This window comes from Montipora foliosa, chromosome 6 (genome assembly GCF_036669935.1).
Source record: "Montipora foliosa isolate CH-2021 chromosome 6, ASM3666993v2, whole genome shotgun sequence".
Classification (NCBI taxonomy): domain Eukaryota; kingdom Metazoa; phylum Cnidaria; class Anthozoa; order Scleractinia; family Acroporidae; genus Montipora; species Montipora foliosa.
Genome location: NC_090874.1, coordinates 25,027,894 through 25,028,373, shown reverse-complemented (window position 1 = coordinate 25,028,373; position 480 = coordinate 25,027,894).

The window sequence follows — 480 nt, the reverse complement described above, 5'->3', positions numbered from 1 at the left end:
GGAACAGTCCCATACGATTGGTCGATTCTCATCTTTGGCAATGACGCCCAAGAACACTCTGTGCGCAACCTGGATTGAAATTTCGCGGCGGATTTTGTTAATTTGGATGCCTCCCTTAACATGGATTTCAATCATTAATATTTTTTTAATGTACGTTTTTCTCTACTTTTTATCTGTGCAAAGCTTGTTTTTTTTTTGTAACTGCCCACCCCACCCCCTCCCCCGCCTCAAATAATAAAATGGTCTGTGAGGTGCTTCACAATCTGTCACGCAATTCCAAAATAACGCTCTGCCTGCATTCACCAGGTCTCATCAGCTCCAGAGTGAACAGATTCCAACACAAAAACCGATCTAAGTGTGTCACGGATGTCTTAATAGCGTACCCAGGCATATTTGATCGATGAACCTCAGCGTTTCTTACATTAAGATAGAATTATTGGCTTTTCCTGAAACGTTCAAGCTTATATCTACTACACTCGA